The following is a 10,458-nucleotide window of genomic DNA, read 5'->3' as shown; positions in this document are numbered from 1 at the left end:
TTTGAAAGATCGTCGAGTCACAACACTTTTCCCCCCTTTGACGTTTTTGCACAGGTCTTGATGGAGGTGGCCTGTAGATTGCTAACGTCCATAGGTGTTGTTTGACTGGCCGTAAAGTCTTGAGGAGGAGGCTTCCCATACGGACGGAAGTGCCCCGATGATAATGGGTCGAGATGACAGGAGACGTGGGGGTCGAATCTGCTGGGGTCCCGTGCACCAATCTGCCCATTGCGACAAGTCCGGTGGTTATAACAGGAGACATGGGCGACGTGTCTGTGTCCGTAGGAGAAGGAGGCGAGTAAAGTTGCTCCGACAGATGATGGTCATCTGGTTCCTGCATGGGCACGTCTCCTGGTAGCGTCAGTTCTTGTGCTGGCACTGATATGATGGTGAGAGGACTGCGTTGTGAGTAATGAGAGATTCCAGTATCCCAAGTGTCAGGTATAGCCGAAGGTGGTGTAGCAGCATCCGGAACAGGCACTGCTGGCACACAAGGCCGAAGCTGGTCCGAATGATGCACTGCAACACCCGTGTCCGTCTGGATTTCTTACAGGCATTGGCCACGGTGTAGTAAAATGTGGCCAGGACTCCATATTGGCCGCCTGCCATATCCCCGTACCCATACAAGGTCGTCGGTGGTGAACCGGCCAAGAGAAGGCATTCGCGACCGTGAGGTGGAAGGCTGCAGAAGATGAAGTAGTGTGCGGGGCTGTCAGCCATGTAAGAGCTCAGCCGGGCTATGGTCACCCATGGGGGTGAAATGGTAAGAAGCCAGAAATTGGAGAAGCGTATCATCAGCAGCAGAAGAAGTCAGGAGTTTCCTCATCTGAGCCTCAAATGTGCGGACCAGTCGTTCAGCCTCACGGTTTGACTGTGGATGGAACAGAGGGGCCGTGACATGCATGACGCCGTGATGGGCACAAAAATCCGCAAAATTGGAAGAGGCAAATTGCGAACCAAAGAGAAAATGTGAGCTAGAGCATTGGTGGTTGCCGTGGTGGTAGGCGACATGCAACGGACAATGAAAGGAAAGTTAGAGTAGGCATCAATAACGAGAAGCCAATAAGTACCTAAAAAAGGTCCCGTGAAATCAGCATGAATACGCTCCCAGGGCTTCTCAGGCGAAGGCCACGGTGACAAAGATAACTTCGGGGCGGCGGCCTGTGACGCAAAAGGGCTGCAGGCAGTCACTGTGTGTGCAATTTCAGAGTCGATTCCGTGCCAGTACACAAGACGGCGTGCCAGAGATTTTGTGCGAGAGACACCCAGTGCCCTTGGTGAAGGAGGCGCAAGACCAAAGCACACAAAGACACAGGTAGCACAACATGTGGTGAAGCATTTTCGGTGGAAAGGAGGATAACACCATCCCTAGCCGTGAAGCAGTAACACAAAGCGTAGTAGTTCCGCAATGGATCAGAAGTCTTAGCGGACGGACGATCTGGCCAACCCTTCTGAATACAGCGTAAAACCCGGGAGAGGGTAGGGTCAGGACCCGTAGCAGCCACCGGTCGGTCCCCGGTGATGGGGAACCCGTCCACAACCAGCTGCTCGGCAACATCCAGGTGGAAACACAAATGCCAGATCAGGACCCATGGGAAGGCGAGACAGTGCATCAGCATTCGCATGTTGAGCCATCGGCTGGAAATGAATCTCATAATTGAAACGAGACAAGTAAAGAGCCCAATGGTGGAGGCGGTGTGCAGCCTTGTCAGGAAGTGACGTTGATGGATGTAATAAGGAAACAAGTGGTTTGTGATCCGTAACACAGGGTGTATACGTAGACAAAGAAAAAAATTCCCGGATTTCTCCCGGATAAAAATACATTTTCTCCTGGGTGAAAACAGTTTTTTGCTGTTAACTGACAGTACATTTTCTCTCGGAACTGTATAACTTATCCATCCTTTGAATGGTTATGGTTTTATACACGGGCGGAGAATTTCCCGGTGCCTTGGAAAACAAAACACGAGGGAGGGGGGGGGGGGGGACGTTTTGGAAAGATCTTTGATGTGCAGTAACATGTACGCTGCATATTTTCGTATTACGAATGTATAAATTCAAATTCCACCAAACAGCGATTGTTACTTTCCGAAGCATTGAAATCGAGATTGCGATGCGCTTTTGTAAGCCAGTCATAGCTCATGTCACGTGATTTTACCAGCCGATGATACAGGTATTCAGAGCTTATGACACGTGATGAAGTCAGCCAATAGCAACATCACTATTAAGTAGCGCGAACACACAAACAGAAAAAGTTAATGGTTTAAATTAATATTCAGAATGTTGCTACAAGGAAAGTAAAGCTTTCACTTATAATATTGGTCTACAAGATTAATACGCTGGAAGAGAAGCTAAGCTTTCACATATAATGTTGGTCTTTTATGCGCGTATTACAATTTAAGATATATCACACAAATGTGCCATTAAAATTTTTAATACCGACATAAATGTCTGTTCTTCTGTGCTCAAAATTCGTCTAAATGGCTTGTCATTATAGAGTTTATTTTTAAATGAGAGTCAAACGCTCTTTGATTTAAGAAATTCATCGTACATTCTCGTACGTAGTTCAAATAGCGTAAAAGGAAATTTTGTTTGATAGTAACGATTTCTAACCACCATTCAGAATATTTCCCCGCAACCTGTTAGAAATAGGTTCGTTTATGCAGTTGCCAGAGAGCGCCAGATGACAGGCGTCACCGCGCGATGTCGTAGGGAGCTGTATGTTCGTAAGTGCAAAACATTAAAAGATCTTACATTAGGTCATAAAAGAAACAAGACATTCGAACCTGTGCCTGCTTACACAGCCAACAGGCACATTTCTGTAGCCAGAAGCGGGAGAAGGTACTACTCAACTGCGCATGCGCATGATTCCGCTCTTAACTTTTTACATTAGATTCGTTTTAGCAGTTGTGACATCACGCTCATTGGAGGCAATTTGTTGTTACGAATCATTGCATATTCCTCTTAAAGCCTTTGACAAACTTTGCTGTCGCAGACCCTTGTATGAGCACTTTGTTTTGTTGATGTATATGGTGCATTTACTTTGCAGTTTAAGTTTTGTTTTCGTTTTTTCACTCGTTTATGTTTCATTGCTGAAGTATTGTTCTGCAGTAGCGGGATACAGTAATATTCTTTGTTAGAGTATCAGTTCTTACCAGTCAAAATTACAAAAATTTAACTGAAAACAATGAAAAATTCCCGGAATTCTAAAATATTCCCGGGGTTTTCCCAGTTTTCTCCCGGATGAAAAAATTCCTGGGTTTTTCCCAGATCTCCCAGTTGTCCCGGGTCGTATACACCCTGGTAACAAGATGAGATTTGGATCCATAGAGAAAAACACCAAACTTATGAAGAGCATAAATAATGGCCAAAGCTTCTTTTTCAATTTGAGAATACTTTTGTTGGGCATCCGTGAGCGTTTTGGAGGCATAAGCAATGGGTTGTTCAGAACCGTCAGAAAAACGGTGTGCAAGGACTGCACCAAACCCGTATTGAGAGGCGTCCGTGGCAAGAACAAGATGTTGGTCAGGTCGATAAGTAGCCAGGCACGGGGCCTGTTTCAGCATAGTCTACAATTTCTGGAAAGCCGCATCGCATGCCACGGACCAGTGAAAAGGCACGTTTCTATGCAACGGCTGAGCCACCGAAGCAGCAGACGGTAAAAACCTGTGATAGTATGTTATTTTCCCCAAGAAGGCCTGCAGTTGCTTAACATATGTAGGGCGAGGAAGGGCATCGATCGCAGCGACAGTTTGCTGAAGCAGACGAACACCATCCCGAGAGAGTTGAAACCCCAAGTACCTGTTATATGTCTGAAAAAAGTTTGATTTCTGAAGATTACACTTAAGACCGGCAGTCTGTAAGACATGAAAAAGTGTGCAGAGATTCTGAAGATGTTCTTCAGTGGTGGAGCCAGTGACATCAATGTCGTCCATGTAATTGATACACCCAGGGACAGTGAGCAATAATTGTTCCAAGAATCGCTGAAAGAGAGCAGGGGCGCTGGCAACCCCAAATGGCAATTGTTGGTATTGATAAGAGGCCGAAAGGCATGTTAAGGACCAGAAACTGCCGGGAAGCAGCATCGAGAGGAAGCTTCCAACAGGTCAAGTTTAGAAAAATACTGGCCTCCAGCAAGTTTAGTAAACAATTCTTCAGGTCGAGGCATAGGGTAAGTGTCAATAAGGCATTGAGCATTTACAGCAGCTTTGAAATCGCCACAGAGATGAATATCACCATTTGGCTTAGCAATGACAACGACAGGAGAGGACCACTCACTGGAAGTGACAGGAAGCAAGACCCCTGAAGCAGTGAGACGATCCAGCTCCCATTTGACCTGATCATGAAGGGCCACAGGAATGGGCTGAATCCCTGAACCATTACACCAACAACCTGAAAACAGCTTTCGCATCCCGCAACTACCCTCCCGACCTGGTACAGAAGCAAATAACCAGAGCCACTTCCTCATCTCCTCAAACCCAGAACCTCCCACAGAAGAACCACAATCGTGCCCCACTTGTGACTGGATACTTTCCGGGACTGGATCAGACTCTGAATGTGGCTCTCCAGCAGGGATATGACTTCCTCAAATCCTGCCCTGAAATGAGATCCATCCGTCATGAAATCCTCCCCACTCCACCAAGAGTGTCTTTCCGCCGTCCACCTAACCTTCGTAAACTCTTAGTTCATCCCTATGAAATCCCCAAACCACCTTCCCTACCCTCTGGCTCCTACCCTTGTAACCGCCCCCGGTGTAAAACCTGTCCCATGCACCCTCCCACCACCACCTACTCCAGTCCTGTAACCCGGAAGGTATACATGATCAAAGGCAGAGCCACGTGTGAAAGCACCCACGTGATTTACCAACTGACCTGTCTACACTGTGAAGCTTTCTATGTGGGAATGACCAGCAACAAACTGTCCATTCGCATGAATGGACACAGGCAGACAGTGTTTGTTGGTAATGAGGATCACCCTGTGGCTAAACATGCCTTGGTGCACGGCCAGCACATCTTGGCACAGAGTTACACCGTCTGGGTTATCTGGATACTTCCCACTAACACCAACTTGTCAGAACTCCGGAGATGGGAACTTGCCCTTCAGTATATCCTCTCTTCTCGTTATCCGCCACGCCTCAATCTCCGCTAATTTCAAGTTGCCGCCGCTCATAACTCACCTGTCTTTCAACAACATCTTTGCCTCTGTACTTCCGCCTCGACTGACATCTCTGCTCAAACTCTTTGCCTTTACAAATGTCTGCTTGTGTCTGTGTATGTGCGGATGGATATGTGTGTGTGTGTGTGTGTGCGAGTGTATACCTGTCCTTTTTTCCCCCTAAGGTAAGTCTTTCCGCTCCCGGGATTGGAATGACTCCTTACCCTCTCCCTTAAAACCCACATCCTTTCATCTTCCCCTCTCCTTCCCTCTTTCCTGACGAAGCAACCGTTGGTTGCGAAAGCTTGAATTTTGTGTGTATGTTTGTGTGTCTATCGACCTGCCAGCACTTTCGTTTGGTAAGTCACATCATCTTTGTTTTTAGATATATTTTTCCCACGTGGAATGTTTCCTTCTATTATATATATATATAAAAACAAAGATGATGTGACTCACCAAACGAAAGCGCTGGCAGGTCGGTAGACACACAAACAAACACAAACACACACACAAAATTCAAGCTTTCGCAACAAACTGTCGCCTCATCAGGAAAGAGGGAAGGAGAGGGAAAGACGAGAGGATGTGGGTTTTAAGGGAGAGGGTAAGGAGTCATTCCAATCCCGGGAGCGGAAAGACTTACCTTAGGGGGAAAAAAGGACGGGTATACACTCGCACACACACACATATCCATCCACACATATACAGACACAAGCAGACATATTTAAAGACAAAAAGTTTGGGCAAAGATGTCAGTCGAGGCGGAAGTGAAGAGGCAAAGATGATGTTGAATAACAGGTTAGGTATGAGTGGCGGCAACTTGAAATTAGCGGAGATTGAGGCCTGGTGGGTAACGGGAAGAGAGGATATATTGAAGAGCAAGTTCCCATCTCCGGAGTTCGGATAGGTTGGTGTTGGTGCGAAGTATCCAGATAACCCGGACGGTGTAACACTGTGCCAAGATGTGATGGCCGTGCACCAAGGCATGTTTAGCCACAGGGTGATCCTCATTACCAACAAACACTGTCTGCCTGTGTCCATTCATGCGAATGGACAGTTTGTTGCTGGTCATTCCCACATAGAATGCATCACAGTGTAGGCAGGTCAGTTGGTAAATCACGTGGGTGCTTTCACATGTGGCTCTGCCTTTGATCGTGTACACCTTCCGGGTTACAGGACTGGAGTAGGTGGTGGTGGGAGGGTGCATGGGACAGGTTTTACACCGGGGGCGGTTACAAGGATAGGAGCCAGAGGGTAGGGAAGGTGGTTTGGGGATTTCATAGGGATGAACTAACAGGTTACGAAGGTTAGGTGGACGGCGGAAAGACACTCTTGGTGGAGTGAGGAGGATTTCATGAAGGATGGATCTCATTTCAGGCAGGATTTGAGGAAGTCGTATCCCTGCCGGAGAGCCACATTCAGAGTCTGGTCCAGTCCCGGAAAGTATCCTGTCACAAGTGGGGCACTTTTGTGGTTCTTCTGTGGGGGATTCTGGGTTCGAGGGGATGAGGAAGTGGCTCTGGTTATTTGCTTCTATACCAGGTCGGGAGGGTAGTTGCGAGATGCGAAAGCTGTTGTCAGGTTGTTGGTGTAATGGTTCAGGGATTCCGGACTGGAGCAGATTCGTTTGCCACGAAGACCTAGGCTGTAGGGAAGGGACCGTTTGATGTGGAATGGGTGGCAGCTGTCATAATGGAGGTACTGTTGCTTGTTGGTGGGTTTGATGTGGACGGACGTGTGAAACTGGCCATTGGACAGGTGGAGGTCAACGTCAAGGAAAGTGGCATGGGATTTGAAGTAGGACCAGGTGAATCTGATGGAACTAAAGGAGTTGAGGTTGGAGAGGCAATTCTGGAGTTCTTCTTCACTGTGAGTCCAGATCATGAAGATGTCATCAATAAATCTGTACCAAACTTTGGGTTGGCAGGCCTGGGTAACCAAGAAGGCTTTCTCTAAGCGACCCATGAATAGGTTGGCGTACGAGGGGGCCATCCTGGTACCCATGGCTGTTCCCTTTAATTGTTGGTATGTCTGGCCTTCAAAAGTGAAGAAGTTGTGGGTCAGGATGAAGCTGGCTAAGGTGATGAGGAAAGAGGTTTTAGGTAGGGTGGCAGGTAATCGGCATGAAAGGAAATGCTCCATCGCAGCGAGGCCCTGGACGTGTGGAATATTTGTGTATAAGGAAGTGGCATCAATGGTTACAAGGATGGTTTCCGGGGGTAACAGATTGGGTAAGGATTCCAGGCGTTCGAGAAAGTGGTTGGTGTCTTTGATGAAGGATGGGAGACTGCATGTAATGGGTTGAAGTTGTTGATCTACGTAGGCAGAGATATGTTCTGTGGGGGCTTGGTAACCAGCTACAATGGGGCGGCCGGGATGATTGGGTTTGTGGATTTTAGGAAGAAGAGCCACATGTGAAAGCACCCACGTGATTTACCAACTAACCTGCCTACACTGTGATGCATTCTATGTGGGAATGACCAGCAACAAACTGTCCATTCGCATGAATGGACACAGGCAGACAGTGTTTGTTGGTAATGAGGATCACCCTGTGGCTAAAAATGCCTTGGTGCACGGCCATCACATCTTGGCACAGTTTTACACCGTCCGGGTTATCTGGATACTTCGCACCAACACCAACCTATCCGAACTCCGGAGATGGGAACTTGCTCTTCAATATATCCTCTCTTCCTGTTACCCACCAGGCCTCAATCTCCACTAATTTCAAGTTGCCGCCACTCATACCTCACCTGTCATTCAACATCATCTTTGCCTCTTCACTTCCGCCTCGACTGACATCTTTGCCCAAACTCTTTGTCTTTAAATATGTCTGCTTGTGTCTGTATATGTGTGGATGGATATGTGTGTGTGTGCGAGTGTATACCCGTCCTTTTTTCCCCCTAAGGTAAGTCTTTCCGCTCCCGGGATTGGAATGACTCCTTACCCTCTCCCTTAAAACCCACATCCTCTCGTCTTTCCCTCTCCTTCCCTCTTTCCTGATGAGGCGACAGTTTGTTGCGAAAGCTTGAATTTTGTGTGTGTGTTTGTGTTTGTTTATGTATCTATCGACCTGCCAGCGCTTTCGTTCGGTAAGTCACATCATCTTTGTTTTTAGATATATTTTTCCCACGTGGAATGTTTCCCTCTCTCTCTCTCTCTCTCTCTCTCTCTCTCTATATATATATATATATATATATATATATATATATATATATATATGAAAAACTTGTTTAAAGTCATAAGTAGTTTATTGAACAGATTAATCATTAATACAATTACGGAACTGATGAACTAGATACTTACTACACAACTTCCAAATATCGGAATAAAAATGGATACAGCTACACCATTTCCTGTTTCACATTAATTTTCAAACAATATTTACTCTTTATCACATTAAGTTCTGAAAACCAAGATTCCCACAAAAATATGAAATTGTAAACTCAATTAATGTTGACTCAGCCTTAGCAATCAGTGGTGCATATTCATCTTTTAGTGACATCAGTATCCAAAGATCACTAAATTAATTTGCATACAATAGTTACACTTTACTACAGAAATTTCTGAAAAAACGAAGCTTCACACAAATATGATGTTGCAAACTGAGTTAAGGTTTATTGAGGCTTGGCACTTTGTGAGGGATAGTCATCTTTTACTGGTATCAAAAATCATTAAATTCCACATTATTAAATTTTGTTTTTAACGTATCAGTACTGTCACAAATGAAGCAGCTCTTGAATACATATGAATTGATCAACACTACCTCCTTGAAAGTATTTTTTGAGCCATTTCTCTATGAACATCTGTATCTAAATCATAAATCTGAAAACCACTGTGAAGTGCATGACAGAGGTTACTTAGAATTGAGGTACGTGCAAGAGTTTCTTCTTGCTCAAAATGCACAAAGAGTGTGGTAAAATTACTACTAAAATGCCTCTGTGAATACTGTAATTAATTTAATTTTATCTTTGTGGTCCCTACATGAACGATACATATGGAAGCAGAAATGTATTTCTAGATTTTTCAGTTAAGGCTGGTTCTTGAAACTTTGTAAGCAGCCTGATGCAAAAGGGCTCGTTGCTGCAGGAAGCACTGCAGCATCCACCAAAGAGATACTGCCCACCTGTTGGCGAGAGACAGTGTTACTGAAGCCAGGGCTGCTTCAACAAATGACATATCTGGCAGCCACATGTTAACAGATCCAATGTGGTCCATATAAATACTAGATGAGCAGCTAGACTAATCATCAGGTCTAATCAACAAGTCATCCAGTCAAGTGTCCTCACAGGACTGCCGACCAAAGTAGCACTGAAAGGGCCAATGGTTCACACTAGCACCTCCTAGCCATCGAGCCACTGAGCATCTGCCTGTCAGATAGTGGATCGGGGCATACACCCGTGACACTCCTGTCACTTGGTGCAGCTGGGGCAAGTGGTCAGCATGTCCTGTACTTGGGAGGCTGTGCCAGTCTGCCACATCGGTTACTGATGCAGCCCAGCTGCCTGGATGAGAACGTCTGCATCGCAAGGTTGGTCTGTCATCATGATGAGCAGAGTGCTGCCGCAATGTCTTCACAATAACACATAACTGTCCAAGATTGCGGGGTCTTGGTCACCATCTAGTGCCATTCAGATGTGGGTATGAGTTACTAATACAAACATTCTGCTGTCATCGAGAGGCTTTTGACTCACCATAACCCACCATCTTTCACCAGACAACACTCACACTCATTAAAAGTGATGTCAGAAGTACTGGTGGTGACTGCAACAATGGGCAATAATGGCAGCGGTGTTGGAAAAATATAAGGAAGTACAGAGTTCAAGTGCTCATATTGGCCTGTATGTTTATTTCCTCCTCGTTTCTTCAAACTAGGAAATATTGTTACTGTGTACTTTTGGTAGTAATTGACAGTAATTAAAATGGCACAGATGAAAATGTTTCAGCTCAGGAAACAATTCAACACTTGTTGCATTGGGTCGCTCGCGTGCGAGCCAATAATTTAAACTGCATACAGAACTTGAAAGTCTACAGGGGACGAGAAGGAAACAGTTCTCTTAATTTGTCTCCACCTGCCCAAGATACCAATACTGCCTCATTTGTAAATCCTTTTTCAGCCAGGTGAGAGAGAGATATTTTAGCGTCTATAAATAATTTACTGATGGCTGCAAAATGCAGAGTGGAATGATGAGCAATTACTAAGTATTATTCGGTTAAAATTGACTGCAGATGTTAGGGCATATGTAACGTGCCACAAGATGTCAAGACTTTTCAGAATCTAAGGAGGGGTTGGTGAAACAGTATAGGAGGATA

The sequence above is a fragment of the Schistocerca nitens genome, chromosome 2 (assembly GCF_023898315.1).
Source record: "Schistocerca nitens isolate TAMUIC-IGC-003100 chromosome 2, iqSchNite1.1, whole genome shotgun sequence".
Taxonomy (NCBI): domain Eukaryota; kingdom Metazoa; phylum Arthropoda; class Insecta; order Orthoptera; family Acrididae; genus Schistocerca; species Schistocerca nitens.
This window is presented reverse-complemented; position numbering follows the sequence as displayed.